Genomic DNA, 21,390 nt, shown 5'->3' on the forward strand with positions numbered 1-21,390 from the left:
TCATTCTCATCTCTTCCTCAATCAATGCACTCATTGATCTCCTTGGCAATCTTAAGTGATTGAATTACAATTTCTTGTAATTCAATCTCTCAAATCTTGATCAATAGCCAATTCCTTGGTCAATTGCTCATGAGAAGAGATGAAGTATGGTCACTGATTATACCACATGCATTTCCCAAATCAAGTGTTGAGAGGATTATAGTCACATATCCATCCAAACCCAATTTGGTCCAGCATGAGAAAGCATTTCTAGCTTGATCTCTTCATTCCTCTTCCAAGGTTCAGAAGAGATCCAAGTATGAATAGTTTCTTTTCCAAGATAACTACCCAATTGGATGAAGATCGAAAGCTTTCAAGTAAAATCAAGAGAAAAGAAAGAAGAAGAAGAATAAGAACTACAATTGATCCATTGAATCACAATAGAGCTCTCTAACCCAATGTAAAGAGTTAGTTGATCAATGCTCTACAAAATACAAAATAGAAAAGAAAGAAAGTGCAGAAAAGTAAAGATGAAGACTGAAAATGAAAATTGAAAATTTAACATTCAAAAATGAAAATTATAACTAAAAGAAAAAACTACTACTAAGAAAAGAAAAGAAGAGAAAAGGAAGAATAGTGGTTAAGGGGAGGGGTCCGAAGACCTACTCCCCTTGGAGTGTGCCAATTCACAGAAGTTCGAATTGGTCTTCACTCTCTCCCCCTTCCTTCAATTTCCAGAATTCCCGAATGCTTTCAATGTAAAAACAAAGGCCTTTATATAGGCTCTCCTAAATTACAAAATGAAAATAAAAGCAAATTACAATAAAATGAAAATTCCTATTCTAGATGCTTCCTGTGGTCTTGATTGGTTGACAATTGTGGGCTTGCTTGCTTTGAGCTTTGAAGTGGACTTGAGAGAGAAGTGAGTTAAGTTGAGGCCCAGGTGCTAAAGTTAGTGCTAAAGTTAGCCACACTAACGCTACAAGTGTGGCGTTAGTACTAAAGTTATTGTGGCTAACGTTGCACTTGCTGCCCAGTTGGTGTTTTTGGGGCTTAAAAGATACCTCCTGTTTGTGCTCAAATTTAATACCCACTATAGAGTATTATATATCGTTGGAAAGCTCTGAATGTCAGCTTTCTAACGCAACTGGAATTACTTCAATTGAACCTCTATAGCTCAAGTTATGCTCCTTTGAAGTGGGCATGGTCGCTGGCATATATGCCAACGTTACTAAAAATGTTGATTGCCAATAACGCTAGCAATTTCCCGTTTCTGAAGCTCAAACTTAGTGTCCACCCCATACTATTATATATCGTTGGAAAACCCTGGATGTCTACTTTCCAATGCCTTTGGAAGCGCATCGTTTGGAGCTCTACAACTCGAGTTATACTTCTTGGAAGGTGAAGAGGTCAGTTGGCCTTAATACAGGTTGACACCATGTTCATCATTGCACTTCGAGGCAGGTTTTCTCCCTCAAATTTAGTGTCAAACATGTAGTGCCATATATTTTTGTAAAGCTCTGGAATCCTACTTTCCAATGCCACTGGAATCACCGCATTTGGAGTTTTGTGGCTCAAGTTATTCTTGTTTGAAGAAAGCATGGTCAAGCTGCCAGGTGGGACTTTTGCCCACGTTAACTTCCACCTTAACTAAGTTAACGTGGGAGTTAACGTGGCTCTTTGTGGCTTGTGTTGGCAACGTTAGTGACAATGTTTGGTGTCACTAACGTTGTCGACAACTTCTTCTTCTTCTCGTTAACTTCCACGTTAACTAGGTTAACGTGGGAGTTAACGTGGCTTCTTGGGGATAGTGTGTGTTTCCAATGTTAGTGACAATGTTGGGTGTCACTAACGTTGTCGACCACTCTTGCCTTTTCACGTTAGCTTCCACGTTAACCAAGTTAACGTGGGAGTTAATGTGGCATTATGCACTTAGGCCAACGTTAGTGACAATGTTGAATGTCACTAGCGTTTGCTTCCTTTCCCCTTTTAACGTTAGAGGCCACGTTAACTAAGTTAACGTGGACTCTAACGTGGCCACTTGTGAGCATTGGCCAATGTTAGTGATAATGTTAAGTTTCACTAACGTTGGCTCAAATTCCATTTCTTCAAAGTTAATGCCAATAACTTTTCCCACTAACGTTGGGGCTTTCCTTCCTTCCACGTTAGTGTAACTAACGTAGCCACTGACGTGGCTCTTCTCTCCTTCTTTTGGCCTGAAATCAATCAAATAAAGTGCATCAAAGTCTTGCTCTTAATCATGGATCATGCATCATCCAATTTATTATATAATTCATGCAAAATCCTGATGAAATCATGTAAAATGCACAATGTATGCTTGAATCAAGATGTAAGTGAATATCCACCCAAAACTAGCTTATTTCCTAAGAAAATGCATGAAACTACCTTAAAAACAGCAAAGAAAAGGTCAGTGAAACTGGCCAAAATGCCCTGGCATCACAACACCAAACTTAAAGCTTGCTTGTCCCTAAGCAAGTATTGGAACAAGAGAATGATGAATGGAATGCCAAGAGAAATGAGTCATTCTTGTCGAAGTCATGTCCCTGGTTTTATGGTGGTTTCATGCATAGCAACTTAGGTTCATTCCTGGCTTTCAGACCTTTATCATGTCCTAAAACACTCACTTTGATTGCATCCCATGAGACTTTTATTCATTGATCCTTTTATTGTCATTCCAGGGCTTATTTTTGTTCTTAAGCTAAGTGCTCTGTAAGGGGGCAACTCTTTAAAATAAGCTTTTAGCCAACACTCCCGAACCAGTTGGTTCAAAGTGCTAGGTGTTGAAGCACCCCTAAGGACTTACTTGCTCAAGTCTCTCCCCCATACATACACACCACAAGCATATAGTTTATTTATTTTCTTTTCTTGAGACCTTGGTGTCCAGTACCTCTTTGGGTTACTAAATGCTCTGTAGTGAGGGTTACTCTTGATAGTGGACTTTCAGCTGATAATCCCGGGTTAGTTAACCCAAGTTACCAAGTGATAAAGCACCCCAAAGAGCTTATTCATCTAAGTAGATCACTCACACAGGAGCACCACAGACACATGCTTCAAGATTAAAACCATTGGTGCCTAGCCTTATTGCTTACTTTTTTTTCTTTTATTCTTCCACATTCATTGTTCTTTCCCTCGTTCTTATTAGGATATTCTTATTTAGCTAGTCTCATGGGGTGTGTCTCAAGCAAAGTATTCATGACAGATAGTTGTCTTCCCACCTTTGTGGTTGAACCAACTTAGCTAACTTATGACCACACCACAAACTCATGAACTCATTCCATAGTATGAACTCTACTCTGGTCTTTTAAAAAGCACTCATTCTCCTTTCATTTGATTCAAAAGGGAAAAGCATACAAGTAAGCAAAGTAAGGATGCAATAATGACATTTAGACTAGAAAACACAACCTTAATCAATAAAAAGTTTAAAAGACAGAATTGACATGCTTATTTACAGGGAACAAGCACACATACATACAAAGAACTTAGAAGACAATCATGCAATTGAATGTACTGGAAATAAGTAAGAGGAGAAAGGAACTTTACCACCTTGTAGTTCATCTTTATTGTTGTTGCCCTTCTTCTCCTACTTTTCTCCCTTCCCACACCAATTTAGACTAATTGCTTGTCTTCAAGCAGCAAATAAAATAGTGGTGGTGGGGTCTATGATGGGTCATGAATGTCTTACATACTGAAATGTAAGTGATGTATGTGGTTAAGCAAGCAAGAATTAAGGATAACACTGCAAGCCTAAGAAGCAAAGGCATTATGATTATACAAACAAGTGGTGTTGCTGGATACATTGCATAGAAAAATAAGTGGCACACCAAACTTAGTGTGATACTTTCTCTTAGAATTGATGCAAGTATCCAGAAAGATTGAAAATAGATTGTTGCAGGGCAACACCAAACTTAGAATGTGATCATATGCCAATTTTATTTGGAAAGAAGCTGAGTAAAGAACTGTTGTATTAATAACAAAATCATCAAGAGCCAAAGCTGTCACGAACAGGGGCTTCTTGGTGAGGCATTAACACAAACAGTTAGAGAGCATAGAAAATAAAGAACTAAAGCAATTACTTGAATAAAGCAAAACAAAAGAAAATGTCTAATCTAGGTAATCAACCAACCGGTAGTTTGTTAATCCCAATTAATCCCCGGCAACGGTGCCATAAACTTGATGCGGGAAAAACTTGTCTCTCAACAAATCTCCCTTCGGCAAGTGTACCGAATTTGTCGTCAAGTAAAACTCACAATAGAGTGAGGTCGAATCCCACAGAGATTAACGGATTAAGCAATCAATGGTTAATTGATTATCCTAGTTAGACGATTTAGATTTGGATGATGAGCAACAAGGAAATGTAAATTGACAGAAAAGTAAAGAAAGCAATAAAGTGCAGAAAAGTAAAATGGCAAGAAAAGTAAATGTAAGAACTAAAAATAAAATGAAAATTGGGATCAAGAGATATTGCAATCCTCCGGATCAAGTTCATTCTCATCTCTTCCTCAATCAATGCACTCATTGATCTCCTTGGCAATCTTAAGTGATTGAATTACAATTTCTTGTAATTCAATCTCTCAAATCTTGATCAATAGCCAATTCCTTGGTCAATTGCTCATGAGAAGAGATGAAGTATGGTCACCGATTATACCACATGCATTTCCCAAATCAAGTGTTGAGAGGATTATAGTCACATATCCATCCAAACCCAATTTGGTCCAGCATGAGAAAGCATTTCTAGCTTGATCTCTTCATTCCTCTTCCAAGGTTCAGAAGAGATCCAAGTATGAATAGTTTCTTTTCCAAGATAACTACCCAATTGGATGAAGATCGAAAGCTTTCAAGTAAAATCAAGAGAAAAGAAAGAAGAAGAAGAATAAGAACTACAATTGATCCATTGAATCACAATAGAGCTCTCTAACCCAATGTAAAGAGTTAGTTGATCATTGCTCTACAAAATACAAAATAGAAAAGAAAGAAAGTGCAGAAAAGTAAAGATGAAGACTGAAAATGAAAATTGAAAATTTAACATTCATAAATGAAAATTACAACTAAAAGAAAAAACTACTACTAAGAAAAGAAAAGAAGAGAAAAGGAAGAAGAGTGGTTGAGGGGAGGGGTCCGAAGACCCACTCCCCTTGGAGTGTGCCAATTCACAGAAGTTCGAATTGGTCTTCACTCTCTCCCCCTTCCTTCAATTTCCAGAATTCCCGAATGCTTTCAATGTAAAAACTAAGGCCTTTATATAGGCTCTCCTAAATTACAAAATGAAAATAAAAGCAAGTTACAATAAAATGAAAATTCCTATTCTAGATGCTTCTTGTGGTCTTGATTGGTTGACAATTGTGGGCTTGCTTGCTTTGAGCTTTGAAGTGGACTTGAGAGAGAAGTGAGTTAAGTTGAGGCCCAGGTGCTAAAGTTAGTGCTAAAGTTAGCCACACTAACGCTACAAGTGTGGCGTTAGTGCTAAAGTTATTGTGGCTAACGTTGCACTTGCTGCCCAGTTGGTGTTTTTGGGGCTTAAAAGATGCCTCCTGTTTGTGCTCAAATTTCATGCCCACTATAGAGTATTATATATCGTTGGAAAGCTCTGAATGTCATCTTTCTAACTCAACTAGAATCACCTCAATTGGACCTCTGTAGCTCAAGTTATGCTCCTTTGAAGTGGACATGGTCGCTGGCATATATGCCAACGTTACTGGAAATGTTGATTGCCAATAATGCTAGCGATTTCCCGTTTCTGAAGCTCAAACTTAGTGTCCACCCCATACTATTATATATCGTTGGAAAACCCTGGATGTCTACTTTCCAATGCCTTTGGAAGCGCATCATTTGGAGCTCTACAACTCGAGTTATACTTCTTGGAAGGTGAAGAGGTCAGTTGGCCTTAATACAGGTTGACACCATGTTCATCATTGCACTTTCGAGGCAGGTTTTCTCCCTCAAATTTAGTGTCAAACATGTAGTGCCATATATTTTTGTAAAGCTCTGGAATCCTACTTTCCAATGCCACTGAAATCACCGCATTTGGAGTTTTGTGGCTCAAGTTATTCTTGTTTGAAGAAAGCATGGTCAAGCTGCCAGGTGGTACTTTTGCCCACGTTTCCACGTTAACTAAGTTAACGTGGGAGTTAACGTGGCTCTTTGTGGCTTGTGTTGGCAACGTTAGTGACAATGTTTGGTGTCACTAACGTTGTCGACAACTTCTTCTTCTTCTCGTTAACTTCCACGTTAACTAGGTTAACGTGGGAGTTAACGTGGCTTCTTGGGGATAGTGTGTGTTTCCAACGTTAGTGACAATGTTGGGTGTCACTAACGTTGTCGACCACTCTTGCCTTTTCACGTTAGCTTCCACGTTAACCAAGTTAACGTGGGAGTTAATGTGGCATTGTGCACTTAGGCCAACGTTAGTGACAATGTTGAATGTCACTAACGTTTGCTTCCTTTCCCCTTTTAACGTTAGAGGCCACGTTAACTAAGTGAACGTGGACTCTAACGTGGCCACTTGTGAGCATTGGCCAACGTTAGTGATAATGTTAAGTGTCACTAACGTTGGCTCAAATTCACTTTCTTCAAAGTTAATGCCACTAACTTTTCCCACTAACATTGGGGCTTTCCTTCCTTCCACGTTAGTGTAACTAACGTAGCCACTGACGTGGCTCTTCTCTCCTTCTTTTGGCCTGAAATCAATCAAACAAAGTGCATCAAAGTCTTGCTCATAATCATGGATCATGCAGCATCCAATTTATTATATAATTCATGCAAAATCCTGATGAAATCATGTAAAATGCACAATGTATGCTTGAATCAAGATGTAAGTGAATATCCACCCAAAACTAGCTTATTTCCTAAGAAAATGCATGAAACTACCTTAAAAACAGCACAGAAAAGGTCGGTGAAACTGGCCAAAATGCCCTGGCATCAGACTTGGTCCAACCTTTGATCAAACTTGACCCTTCTTGTGTAGGGGCGTGCATTCTCTTCCATCATTGGCAAGTTGAACGCCAGCCTTACATTTTCCGAACTGAAATCTAAGTATTTCCCCCGAACCATGGTAAGCCAATGCTTTGGATTTGGGTTCACACTTTGATCATGGTTCCTTGTGATCCATGCGTTTGCATAGAACTCTTGAACCATTAGGATCCCGACTTGTTGAATGGGGTTGGTGAGAACTTCCCAACCTCTTCTTTGGATCTCAAGTCGGATCTTCGGATACTCATTCCTTTTGAGCTTGAAAGGAACCTCAGAGATCACTTTCTTCTTGGACACAACTTCATAGAAGTGGTCTTGATGGACCTTTGAGATGAATCTCTCCATCTTCCATGACTCAGAGGTGGAAGCAATTGCATTCCCTTTCCTCTTTCTAGAGGTTTCTCTGGTCTTAGGTGCCATAAATGGTTATGGAAAAACAAAAAGCTATGCTTTTACCACACCAAACTTAAAATGTTTGCTCGTCCCCGAGCAGAAGAAGAAAGAAAGAAGTAGAAGAAGAAGAGAAATGGAGGAGAGGGAGAGAGAGTAGGTTTCGGCCAAGTGGAAGAAGAGAGGGTTGTGTTGTGTAAAATAGAAGAAGGAATGAGGGGTTTATATAGAAGTGGGGAGGGGTTTAGGGTTCGGCCATTTAGGGTTGGGTTTGGGAGGGAAAATATTTTGAATTTGAAGGTAGGTAGGGTTTTTGGGGAAGAGAAGATGGATGAGAGTGGTGAGGGGGTGATGGGAAAGAGTGATTGAAGTGATTGGTGAAGGGCTTTTGGGGAAGAGAGTTATGAAAAGGTGTGAAAAGGAGACAATAGGGTTAGGTAGGGATCCTATGGGGTCCACAGATCCTGAGGAGATCCTGTGGGGTCCACAGATCCTGAGGTATCAAGGATTTTTTATCCCTGTACCCTTTAGACGTGTAAAATGCCCTATACATGCAATCCTGGCGTTTAACGCCAGACTGCTGCCTGTTTCTGGCGTTAAACGCCACTTCCATGCTCTGTTCTGGCATTTAACGCCAGGTAGATGCTTGTTTCTGGCGTTAAACGCCAGCTTGGTGCCTGTTTCTGGCATTAAACGCCAGACAGATGCTTGTTTCTGGCGTTTAAACGCCAGACTGTTCTCCTCCAGGGTGTGCTATTTTTCATTCTATTTTTGATTTTTTTGTAGTTTTTGGGACTTCACATGATCATCAACCTAAATAAAGCATAAAATAACAATAGAAAATGGATAAATATAATTAGTTAACATTGGGTTGCCTCCCAACAAGTGCTTCTTTAATGTCAATAGCTTGACAGTGAGCTCTCATGGAGCCTCACAGATGTTCAGAGCTTTGTTGGAACCTCCCAACACCAAACTTAGAGTTTGAATGTGGGGTTTCAACACCAAACTTAGAGTTTGGTTGTGGCCTCCTAACACCAAACTTAGAGTTTCACTGTGGGGGCTCTGGTTGACTCTGCAGGAATCGTGACAGTTCCATTCCTTGGTAACGACGCTAAAAACTTTATACGCACGTTCATAATCTTAATTCTTTGTCACAACTTCGCACAACTGACCAGCAAGTGCACTGGGTCATCCAAGTAATAAACCTTACGTGAGTAAGGGTCGATCCCACGGAGATTGTTGGCTTGAAGCAAGCTATGGTCACCTTGTAAATCTCAGTCAGGTGGATTCAAATGTATCAAGAGATTATAGTGTACTAAAAGATAATTAAAATAGGATAGAGATACTTGTGTAATTCATTGGTGAGAGTTTCAGATAAGCGTATAGAGGTGCTTTCGTTCCTCTGAACCTCTGCTTTCCTGCTGTCTTCATCCAACCATTCCTACTCCTTTCTATGGCAAGCTTTATGTAGGGCTTCACCGTTGTCAATGGCTACATCCCATCCTCTCTGTGAAAGTGGTTGATGCCAGGGCAATTTGGCCAGTTTCACTGACCTTTTCTTTACTGTTTTTAAGGTAGTTTCATGCATTTTCTTAGAAAATAAGCTAGTTTTGGGTAGATATTCACTTACATCTTGATTCAAGCATACATTGTGCACTTTACATGATTTCATGAGAATTTTGCATGAATTATATGACAAATTGGATGATGCATGACTCATGACTTGGATTAGAACTTTGATACACTTTGTTGCTTGATTTCAGGACAAAGGAAGCAAAGAAGAACCACGTTAGCAGTCATGTTAGTCCCACTAACGTGACCTCTAACGTGGAATGGGTGCTAACTTGCAAAGTTAATGAGAAAGGTAATCGCCAATAACTCCCTCGAAGCCATCATAAGCCCACGTTAAGAGTCACGTTAACTAAGTTAACGTGAACTCTAACGTGGAAGAAGACAACAAGGCCAACGTTAGTGACACTCTCCTTTGTCACTAATGTTGGACCAAGCTCATAATTGGCCACGTTAGTTGCCACGTTAACTTAGTTAACGTGGACTCTAACGTTAAGAAGCAAAAGAGAAGCCAACGTTAGTGACATTCACCTTTGTCACTAATGTTGGCCAAGCCTCCATAAGCCACGTTAACTCCCACGTTAACTTAGTTAACGTGGAAGCTAACATGGAGAGAGCAATTGATAGCCAATGTTAGTGACACTTACCATTGTCACTAACGTTGGGGTGAACTACCAAGAGCCACCATGAGTAACGTTAACTCCCACGTTAACTTAGTTAACGTGGAAGCTAACGTGGATAAAGAGATGATGAGCCAACGTTAGTGACACTCACCTTTGTCACTAACATTGGGGATGGCTAGCATTACTACGTTAGAAGCCATGTTAACCTAGTTAACACGGACTCTAACGTGGGAAAGGGGCACATTGGAACGTTAGTGACAAAGGTAAGTGTCACTAACTTTCTCAAAGAATTGGCACTGCTACGTTAGAAGCCACGTTAACCTAGTTAACGTGGACTCTAACGTAGGGACAAGGGAGGACTCTCCACGTTATTGGGAAAAGTAAGTCCCATTAACGTGTGCGAAGGACCAAGAGGCAACGTTAGTGGTCACGTTAGTGCCACTAACGTTGAATTCAATGTGATCATATTTGGGTTAGGAACGTTAGTGAAAAAGGTGATTGTCACTAACGTTCTCGAACCCACACTTTCACTTAACGTTGACACCACTAACGTCCTGAGTCAAAGTCCCTGCCTACTTCACCTTTTCTCTCTGCAAGCAAAGCTAAGCCCAATGAAAAGGATAACTGCTTCAAACTCAAGATTCAGAGGCCCATACCCAAGACTTGAAGAGCCAACTAGAAGATGAGAAGAGTAGTTTATATAGGAGTAGCTTTGAATTAGTTAGGGAGTTAGAAACTTTAGGGAGCCTTTGGCATAGAACTACTCTCTGTATTTTACTTTCTCTGCATTTCTAGTTTTACTTTCATCATGTATTCTCCATCTTGGTTTTCATTTTCCACAGCTATGAACAACTAAACCCCTTTCATTGGGTTAGGGATCTCTGTTATAATTTGATGGATCAATATTAGTTTTGATTCTCCTTCTTCTATCTTTTCTCTTGATTTTACTAGAAAGCTTTCGATCTTCATCCAATTGGGTAGTTATCTTGGAAAAGAAGCTATTCATACTTGGATCTCTTCTGAACCTTGAAAGAGGAATGAAGAGATCATGCTAGAAATGCTTTCTCATGCTGGACCAAATTGGGTTTGGATGGATATGTGACTATAATCCTACCAACACTTGATTTGGGAAATGCATCTGGTATAATCAGTGACCATACTTCATCTCTTCTCATGAGCAATTGACCAAGGAATTGGCTATTGATCAAGATTTGGGAGATTGAATTACCAAGAAATTGGAATTCGATCACTTAAGATTGCCAAGGAGATCAATGAATGCATTGATTGAGGAAGAGATGAAAATGAACTTGATCCGGAGAATGCAACATCTCCTGAGCCCAATGAACTCCCCATTTCTGATCTTACCCATTCTCTTTAATTTCTGCCATTTACTTTTATGAGCAATTACCCATTCCCGTTTAAGATTCTGCAATTTACTTTCCGCCATTTACATTCAACTCTTTATTTCTAGCATTTACTGTTTCTGCTATTTACTTTCCCACCATTTAATTTTCTACAAATCTCAAATCAAATTCTGGTTCGCTCAACTAGAACATTCCTCTAATTAAAGTTGCTTGATCAATCAATCTCTGTGGGATTCGACCTCACTCTATTGTGAGTTTTTACTTGACGACAAATTCGGTACACTTGCCGAAGAAAATTTGTTGAGAGATGAGTTTTGTGCGTATCAAGTTTATGGCGCCGTTGCCGGGGATTGATTTTGAATCAACAATGATTAAATTGGAGGATAACTAGATTGAGCATTTTTCTTTTGTTTGATTTAAATTTCTGTTGAGTTAATTCGCTTTTAGTTTTAGTTAATTTTTTCCCTTCCCCCTATTTTTTCGTTTATTTTTTTTAGTTATTTACAATTCAGTTCACTAACCCACTAACTGTTTGATATATTGCATCACTTACACTAACAGTAATTCTAACAGAATACTTTCTGCATCTATTTTCCTTGCTTGTACCTTGTTGGTTGTATGACAGGGAGGAGAAGCGGGGCTTCAACTTCCTTTGATTCTGAACCTGAGAGGACCTTCCTTAGATTAAGGAGGGAAGCAAGAGGAAAAAGAGTAGTGGGTGCTGAGGAAGAGGAAGAGTACTTTGAACTAGACATGGAGGAGAATATGGAGAACATTCATGAAGAAGAGGCTCACAACCATGGCAGAGAAGGTCTAGCAAATCATGTTGGGCAAGAGAGAAGAGTTCTAGGCTCCTACATCAACCCAAACCCAGGAAACTGTGGGAGTAGCATTCAAAAGCCAACCATACATGCCAACAACTTTGAACTAAAACCACAGCTCATCACCCTTGTTCAGAACAACTGTTCATTCGGAGGAGGCGTCCAAGAAGACCCCAATCAACATCTAACCACATTCCTGAGGATATGCGATACTGTGAAGTCTAATGGTGTTCATCCTGACACCTATAGACTACTTTTATTCCCTTTCTCACTCAAGGATAAGGCATCTAAATGGCTGGAATCCTTCCCTAAGGAGAGTTTGATAACCTGGGAAGATGTGGTAAACAAATTTTTAGCCAGATTCTATCCTCCTCAAAGAATCAACAGGCTGAGAGCTGAGGTTCAAACTTTCAGGCAGCAAGATGGTGAGACTTTATATGAAGCATGGGAGAGGTTTAAGGACCTAACAAGGAGGTGTCCACCAGATATGTTCATTGAATGGGTGCAGCTACACATTTTCTATGAAGGCCTTTCTTATGAATCAAAGAAAGCAGTAGACCACTCATCCGGGGGATCTCTGAACAAGAAGAAGACCATTGAGGAGGCCATAGATGTCATTGAAACTGTAGCAGAGAATGACTACTTCTATGCCTCCGAAAGAGGGAACACTAGAGGAGTGATGGAGCTAAATAATGTAGATGCTCTACTGGCCCAAAACAAGCTCATTACCAAGCAATTAGCTGACCTCACCAAGAAGATGGAGAGTAACCAAGTAGCAGCAATCACCATTATCCTTGAGCTTTACTTTCTCACTTGAATATGGTTTGATTGAAAATGATGGTCAACTTAGAGCTCTTTGTGGAGTTAAAAGTAGACGAGAGTTGTGTAGTGGTTGGAAACATCACTCTAAGTTTATGATGGTTGCATGCTCAAAGTTGTATAGTAATGATTGGTGGAGAACCAAATTGCATGAGTCTAGGAAGTTGTTTGGTCACTTACATGAGAATTCTAAAGTCATGCCACCCGGATGGACAAATAATGATCAACTTCAAAAAAGGGTGTGAAAATAAAGTGTGGGATCCCAGATCCCACAACGAAAATCAAATTTGGGAGCCCATGGTTTGTGAAGAACTCCATCCATGCTTGAAGATATTAAAATTGAAGAATGGAGCTTATTGGAGATTCAAGCATTGGTGGATGTTCAAGGATAGTTTCAAGCACAAGGCACCTTGAGAAGAGCTCCCCATAAGTACAACTTAAGGACAAGAAACAAAAGTGCTAGGTGGGAGACACCCCACCATGGTAAAATCTTTCTTTTTTCTTATTTTTTGCACATATTGGTTAAAATAGTTTAATTTCATGTTTTGATTGATTTGTTGAGTTTGTTTGGTAGTTTAGTATGTTAAATAAGATTTTATGGTATTTTGGTAGTTGTTTGGAGGCTTGGAATGCTTGGATTGATGGAAAAACATAGAAAAATCTTCAAAAAAAAAAGCGCCATCCGCGCTTACGTGCACTGCGCGCGTAGGCGTACATCAAGCTTTTTCGCCTATCTGCGCGCACACGCCATGTACGCGTACGTGTGGATTGAAAAATTCCACCCCCAAGCCAAACACCCGAGAGTTGTGCGAACGCTGCGCGCGCATTGTGCCTTTGGCACAAAACCACTCGCGCGTACGCGTACATGACGCGTACGTGTCACTCTCAAAAAAAAAAAAAGCCATCGACGCGCTCGCGTACGCGTGGATTTCCACCCTGTTTTTCTCCTTTCTCTTTTCTCCTTTCTTCTTCTTTCTTCTTTTCTTCTTCTCTCTTTCTACCTTTCTTCTTTCTCTCTTGAAAAAAAAAATTTAATAAAAATAAAATAAAATAAAAATAAATAAATAAATTTTTTCCTTTTCTTCCATTTTCTTTTATTGCATTTGCTTACTTTCATTCATTACATTTTAATTTTGATTTTATAGCTTGTTGTAATTTTCTTTTTTTAGGTTTTTTATTTTAATAATGGTGTTGAATTTTCCTATTTAATCGTTGAGAATTTTTTGCGTTATCTTGGTGCCTCTTGACTTGTTTGATATTGTTGGGTGATGAAACTTTTAAATCAATGCTTAATCTTGTATGACTCTTGTGTCTTTGTGCATTGATATGACCTAATATTGTTTATCATGACCCACTTCTTCTTATTTGAACTTGATGCTCAATATGTTCTTCATGCTTTGATTTTACTCTTGCATCAAATGTTAGTTCATATGCCCTTTGCCTATATTATTTTCTCACTCACATGTTGTAGCTACCATGTAGTGAGAACCTTTCCCTTATTTAGCATTAGCCCCCGCCTATGTCCTCTTTGCTTTGATATCTTTGTTATAGGCTTAATTTTCTTTCTTTTTCTCTCCCTTTAGGTTGGCCACCAAGAAAGGAGGAAAAGGAAAAGCTTCGAGATAGGGCAACGAACAAGTCATCTGCATAACCTTTCGAAGAAGCTCATCAATTGTAGCAACCCATCCACCTTGCTCTTCTTTGCATGCACCGAGGACGGTGTAATCTTTAATTGTGGGGAGGTCGTTCGACCGATCTCCGTGGGTAACAATTTCTTTTTCAACACCAAAGTTAGCTAGATGTTGCATTGCATGATAGGTTGCATGTTAGTTAGAATTTTTATATATTTTATCACTTCTTTTTATGCTAGGATTACTTGGTTAGGGTGACGATTTCTTTTCCAAGAAAATTGTTTTAGGGCACCCTACCAATTTGAAAAATTTTTGGTTGAACTTGCTTGAAAGAATATATCTTGGAACATGGTTTTGAGCTAAGAACACAAGCTTGTGAGATTTGAGCCTAATGATGTGGTTACATCTTATAACCACTTATTTTCCTTCTTGTGTGCATTATTCTCTTTCTATGATTGTAATGTTTGATTTGTTTAATTCTTTATGTCCATTGTTTTGTGTATTCATGCATTTATATGATTGAGGCCATCATTTCAAATAGCTCACTTACCCAAATAGCCTTACCTTTTATCTTCCATTGTTAGCCAATTTGAGCCTACGATTAACCCACTTATTCTTAATTTTAGCACATTACAAGCCCTAGAGTGAAAAACAATAAATGTCCTTATTTGGATATTTGATTAGCTTAGGCTAGAGTGTGTATATCATTCAAGTGTGGGAATCTTGGGATATTTGGAGAATAAAAGGGTAGTTTTGTATTTTTATTGAAATTATTGGGAATTGGGTACATGCTCATGTATTGATAAAATGTATAGACCTTATGCATTGATGTTCTTGTATATAGTTTGAAAGAAAGAAAAAAAAATGAGAAAAAGAAAAGAAAAAGAAAAAGAAACAAAAAAGAAGAGCATGGAAAAGAAAAGAAAAGAAGAGAAAAAAATAGAAAAAGAAAGAAACAAATAAAAAGAAAGAAATAAAAAGGGGACAAAATGCCCCAAAGCAAAGCTCAATAAGGGTTAATGCATAAGTGTTGTGAAATGAAAAGGAAATGCATGAGTATATGAAAAAGTGTGAAAATGGGTAGTTAGGTTAGCTTTGAAATTGTATAGGATGTCATAGGTTAGGTGGCAAGTTTAAGCTTATCAAAGATTCAATTTTAAGCTCACTTGACTAAATCTGCATCCTTACCTTGACCCTAGCCCCATTACAACCTAAAGAAAAGACCTCATGATACTTGTATGCATGCATGAAATATATGTTGATTGTTAGAAGAAAAATAAATCTTAGAAAGCATGATTAGGGGAGAATTGAGAGAATTGACCCTACACACTTGAGCGACTAGAGTGCAAACACTTCCGGTGAGGGTTCGATGCTCAATTCCTTGATTCCCGGCTTTCATGAGCATTCTTCTTGGAAGTCTACTTGAACTTCATTTTGATATTTAAATTGGTAGGATTCATGAGTCGTCATGGGACCTTAGCCCTACTTGTGCATGTATGTCTTGGAGGATTGATTTATTTTTAACCAAGTAGGTAGAATCATTTTTCATTTAGTTGCATTCATGTAGATAGTTGCATATAGGTAGGGTGCATTTAGTTGATATCCTTTGCTTTCTCTTGGTTTAAGCATGAGGACATGCTTGGTTTAAGTGTGGGGAGGTTGATAAACTCCATATTTAGGGTTTATCTTGTGTTGAATTTAGAGCATTTTGATAACCTTTCCTCACATTTATTCAATAAAATAGCATGGTTTTATAACTTCTCCTTTAATTGTGCTTAAGAGTGAAAACGTGTTTTTTAAGACTTAGAATAGCTAAATTTAATTTACCTTTGATTCCATTAGATGCCTTGATATGTTTTTTAAGTGATTTCAGATTTAGGAGGCAAAGATTGGATCAAGGGAATGAAGGAAAAACATGTAAAAATGGAGAACTCATGAAGAAATGAAGGAATCGCAAAAGCTGTCAAGCCGACCTCTTCGCACTTAAACGACCATAACTTGAGCTATAGAAGTCCAAATGATGCGGTTAGAGTTGCGTTGGAAAGCTAACATCTGGGGCTTCAAAACGATATTAGATTTGCCATAGGTACTACAAGTATGGTGATGCATACACGCACTGTACGCACACACGTCGTTGCTGCCATATGATCCACTTAAAGCAATACGTGGCCAGCAAATTCTAAAGCCTTGTGGGCCCAATCTAACTCATTTTTGATGCTATTTAAGCCAAGGATTAAAGGGGAATCAAGATACTTTAGATACTTTCACACATCTAGTCTTTAGTTTAGTTTTATTTTAGTTTGATCATGCTTTAGTTAGTTTCTAGAGAGAGAAGCTCTCTCTTCTCTCTAGAATTGGGAGTAGGTTAGATCTAGATTAGGAATTCTTAGATCTAGTTTAATTCCATTCTTTGATTTACTTTTCTCTTTGTAATTCTTCTTCTTCTACCTTTCCTCTTTCTAGTTTTGCATTTAATTCATGTAATTTTCTACTTTTATGTTGATGCACTTTTGTTTCTTCTATTTTCCTTTAATGCAATTTATGATTCATGTTCCTTTGTTGTTCATTTGATTTGTTGTTATTTAATTCCTTGAAATTGAGTTGTGTAGATTTACTTTTCTTGCACTTTTTACTATGCTTTCCTTTTATGCCTTCCAAGTGTTTGATAAAATGCTTGGTGGGATTTTAGAGTAGAATTTTAGTGCTCTTGGCTTGGGAAGGTAACTTAGGAACTCTTGAGTTGCTAATGTCCAAGTGATTGACTATTGGGAGCCATTAACTCTAGATCTCACTAATTTATTTGGTGGAGAACTAGGACTTATGGACTTGGATTGATATAGCTCACTTGACTTTCCTCTACTATTAGTTAGGGGTTAACTTAGTGGGATTGATCCTTGCCAATTCTCATGTTGTGGTTATTGATTACGATAGAGATCCTTGACCACCAAACCTTGCCAGACCTTTTTAGCTATTAGTTTACTTCCTTGTCATTTATCTTTCATGTCTCTTATCAAAAACCCCAAAACATACCTCATAACCAATAACAAGGCACTTTATTGTAATTCCCAGGGAGAACGACCCGAGGTTCAATACTTCGTTTGTAAATTTAGGGGTTTGTTACTTGTGACGAACACAACTTTTGTATGAAAGGATTATTGTTGGTTTAGAAACTATACTTGCAACGAGAATTCATTTGTGAATTCTAAACCGTCAAAAAATCCAATTGATGACAAGTCATCTTAGCCTAGTTTCACTAGCCTTTTTCTTTTGTTTTCAATTGATTTATGCACTTTCTTGAGCCACAAGCAAGCCAATTGGGTAGATTTTCATGTTTCCTTTGATTTAATCAACCATAGATGAATTAATGCAATTTCATGGGGATTTATGCTATAATTGCAACATATTATGAAAGAATGACAAACTCATGATTTTGAGCATAGCTTTGATGTGTTTGGTTGTTTGATGATAGGTGAAGAAAGCTTGGAGAAAGGTTGAAGCAAGAAGGAATGGCTAGGAGCAAGAGAGAACAAAAGAGTTTGAGCAAAAGTTTGGCTCAAACTTTAGCTCAAACTTTCGGATAAGTGAAAACACACCAGGGAACAAAAAGCTTGAGCCAACGTTTGCCTCAAACTTTTTGGCAAACGTTGGCATCCCAAATCAACACCCTGGAGAGAAAAAGTTTGCGCCAACGTTTGCCTCAAACTTTTTGGCAAACGTTGGCGCCATCAGCAACACACCTTGGAGACAAAAAGTTTGCGCCAACGTTTGCCTCAAACTTTTTGGCAAACGTTGGCGCCATGAGTGTGCATAAGGGGGCCAACGTTTGAGCAAAAGTTTGACCCCAAACTTTAGCTCAAACGTTGGTAGCAGCAAGAATGGGGTTGCTGATGTAAAATGTTTGAGTAAAAGTTTGCCTCAAACTTTTACTCAAACTTTTACCCAAGCTTTTATAATTCCCAACCCGGTTCACTTCGGTTCTCTCTCCAACTCCAAGAGCAATCAACCAAGGCCTCTATCAACCCAATTCCATCAAGAGCAAAGGCCCAATTCAAGGCTTGAAGACCATTTGAAGAAAGTGTATAAATAGATGAAGATTTAAGTTTCTAGAGAGCTTTCTTTTCGGTTTTGGATTTTGCAGTTTGTAGAGAGCTCACTTTTACATTTTGGCATTGTTGTTATAATTCAAGAGAATTTGGGGAGGAGAATTGATCTCTCTTCCTCCTTGTTCTTGCTTGATTACTCTTTACTTTTCTTGCTTCGGATCTTGGGTGGAGAATTGAAGAAATTCTGTTTCAATCTCACCTTGGGATCTTGTTTAATTTTACTGCACAATTGAATTTCAGTTTCTGATAATTGTTTCTTCTTCTACTTTCTCTGCAATTTACATTTCCTTTGCAATTGGTCTTGTTGGATCTAGGAAGCCATTGAGATCTAGACTTGGTTATCTAGTCTCTTGAGTCCTGAGATCTGGATTCCCATTTTCGATTCTCTGTTTAATGCTTTTCAAGCCCATTTACAATTCCGTTTTAGATCTGATTCAATTCAAGTTATCTTCTACTCTTCTGTTTGTTGAATTTTACTTTTCCTTGTTTAATTTATGCAAATCCAATTCCCAATTCCCTTTACAATTCAAGCCATTTACATTTCTTGCACTTTAAGATTCTGCAATTTACATTTCTTGCGTTCTAAGTTTCGGCCATTTAATTTCTTGCTCTTTAAGATTCAGCACTTTGAATTTCAGTTCTCTTTAATTTCATGCAAATTGCCCATTCCCTTTACTTTCCATGCAATTTAAATTCTGCAAATCACAAATCTCTCAACCAAATCTTGATTCGCTTGACTAAATCAACCACTAAACTAAAATTGATCAATCCTTCAATCCCTGTGGGATCGACCTCACTCCCGTGAGTTATTATTACTTGATGCGACCCGGTGCACTTGCCGGTGAGTTTTGTGTCGGATCGTTTTCCGCACATCAAGTTTTTGGCACCGTTGCCGGGGATTGATTAGATTGACAATGATTAAGTGAGGTGGTGATCTAGATCTAGCATTTTTACTTTTTGTTTCTCTAATTTTTGATTGACACACTAACTGTTTGAATTTTTGCTTAAGCTAACTAAAATGTCACTTTAGCAATAGAGTGAAGTTTTTCTTAGTTCCTCTGGCTTGTGTGATTCTTGTGCTTTTGCTTGTTGATTATGCGAGAGAAGCAATTTTCATCTACTAATCTTTCAAGTCCATGAACTATTTGAAACATTGTGTCAACAAATCTTTTAACCATATTTTGGGCATGAATGTATTCAATCTTCATTTGGACTATCTGTGACTGTGCAGATCATGGAGAAAAATCCAACGAATCCCAGTCAGTATGGGAGCAGTGTCCCAACCCCAGATGACAATGCAACCCATGAAATGAAGCGTCCACTCATCACCATGAACGATGTGGCTCAATGGTTTGAAACTTTCCCACAAGGAAACATCATCGGATGGGAAGAACTAATGAGTGAACTCCTAGCCAAGTTGAAACCACCTCATGGAATTGGTAAACCAGAGGCAGAAGTTCAACCATTCACACAAGAGAAGGGAGTGGTGGAAATTGAAGGTGTCAGTGCAGTCATAAACCAAAACAAGCAGATGCATCAACAGACTCTGCAACAACTAAAGATGATTGTCAGAAAAATCAATGAGCTACGAACTGCCGTAGTAAATGCATACAATCTAATTCAAAATTCACATGGTTGGAATCAACATGAACAAGGTTTTGGAGTAATTGACCATGAGCAACAAAGTTATGAGCGATTACACTATCCAAACAATACCGCAAGTATGTCCCAACACAAGTCTCAAGGTGATGTGTACAACCCACCCTGGAGAACTCATTCCAACTGGAGAAGAAGTGAGCATCAAAATCAAGGACAAAGGGACTTCAACTACAACAACCCCAATTTCCCAAACCTGCAAAAATGTCACCATACCAACAACAACTATTACGCACCACCACAACACCCACCATTCCAACCTCATCACACCTCACAATTTTCCCGAAACAACTTTCAACAACCATCTCATTTTATACAGCCACAACCAAATCTAGGCTCTCAAAGAATCTCTAGTCTAGAGGTAATGATGGAGTATTTCATGAAAATTCAAGAGATGGCAAGACAAGATCAAGAAGCAACAAGTAGAGAGCAAGAAGCCTCAATCAGAAAACTTGAGAGGAAAATGGCACAACTGGCCAGGTACCTCGCAGAAATGGGTGAAAAGAGGGCTGAAGGAAAAGAATCACTCATCCAGGATGAACATCACAAAGCAAAACCTCACTTAGGAGGAAACCAAAGGCAACAGAAGCCTCAACTTCCATAATCAGAGGATGAAGGATGTCAAGCTAATGACAATAAAAGAGCGCTTGTTGGGAGGCAACCCAACCTGAGGTAGTTTTCTTTTCATAGCTATTTTAATAAAAAGGTTAATTAGTTTTATCTATATTGCAAGAAGCTAAGTTTGGTGTTGCACACCAAAATAATATAAGGAAGAATGAAGGATTCTAAGTTTGGTGTTCCACCAAAAATCCCATCATAAAACACATTCTCACTTTCTGCATAATGCTAGCTTCAAGTATTTAGATAAACAGGTTAACTATGCTGCCGTTTCCTAAGTTTCCAGTTTTGTCACTTTTGAAAAAGAAAAAGAGTTTCACATCTGGTTAGTTTGATGAACAAGAACCATTGGCAAGGTACTAAGTTTGGTGTTCCCACACCAAAGTAAGTACAAAAGCCCACAAATAAATCATGCATGCTAACCATTTTTCAAGTGCTTGGGGAACAAGCAACTTTCAATATCATTGCAGAGTGTCATACAAGCTTTTGGAAGAATTAAGCATCATCACCCAGAGAAATGAAAGAGGAATGCTAAAACCAGCAATGAGGATGATGAGGAGGAGGACAGCAAGTAGATTCCAAAAGGCTGTATTGTTCAGTGATTGTTCTATATCAGATACTGCTATGATTGAAAGTGATATAATACCCCTGCTTGTCTGCATAGTATAGCTTTTCTGTAAGTTAATAATTAAGATGCTTGATTACTCACAACACTACACTTTTCACACTTGTTTGCACTCAATATTTCAAAAATGCATCACATGAAAGTTCTTTGAAAAGAAGGATTGAGGAATTGAACAATTTTGAGGCAAGCAGAAGATTAGGAGAAG

General features: G+C 38.5%; 1 non-coding gene across 1 annotated transcript; it reads right to left on the reverse strand.

The window, feature by feature from the left end:
* Positions 1 to 12,118: 12,118 nt before the first annotated feature.
* LOC148567490 (small nucleolar RNA R71) lies at positions 12,119 to 12,225 on the reverse strand. Its single transcript, XR_015881493.1, has one exon. It is a non-coding gene; the product is annotated as a small nucleolar RNA R71 (small nucleolar RNA).
* Positions 12,226 to 21,390: the final 9,165 nt, after the last annotated feature.

This window comes from Arachis ipaensis, chromosome B4, assembly GCF_059453495.1.
Source record: "Arachis ipaensis isolate K30076 ecotype BB chromosome B4, ASM5945349v1, whole genome shotgun sequence".
NCBI classification, from domain to species: domain Eukaryota; kingdom Viridiplantae; phylum Streptophyta; class Magnoliopsida; order Fabales; family Fabaceae; genus Arachis; species Arachis ipaensis.